Genomic DNA, 261 nt, shown 5'->3' with positions numbered 1-261 from the left:
CTAACAGAGAGAACAATGAACAGAGAAGGATGAATGTAGCAGATCTGGAGAGGAAGAGAGGAGCCTATCCCTAACCCCTGACTGAGGGGGAGACTGAGGGGGAGACTGAGGGGGAGACTGAGGGGGAGACTGAGGTGGAGACTGAGGGGGGGACTGAGAGGGAGACTGAGGTGGAGACTGAGAGGGAGACTGAGAGGGAGACTGAGGTGGAGACTGAGGGGGAAACTGAGGTGGAGACTGAGGGGGAGACTGAGGTGGAGA

Source organism: Cynoglossus semilaevis, chromosome 13 (genome assembly GCF_000523025.1).
Source record: "Cynoglossus semilaevis isolate Cse_v1.0 chromosome 13, Cse_v1.0, whole genome shotgun sequence".
In the NCBI taxonomy this organism is placed as follows: Eukaryota; Metazoa; Chordata; class Actinopteri; order Pleuronectiformes; family Cynoglossidae; genus Cynoglossus; species Cynoglossus semilaevis.
Note: the sequence above shows the minus strand (reverse complement) of the source record.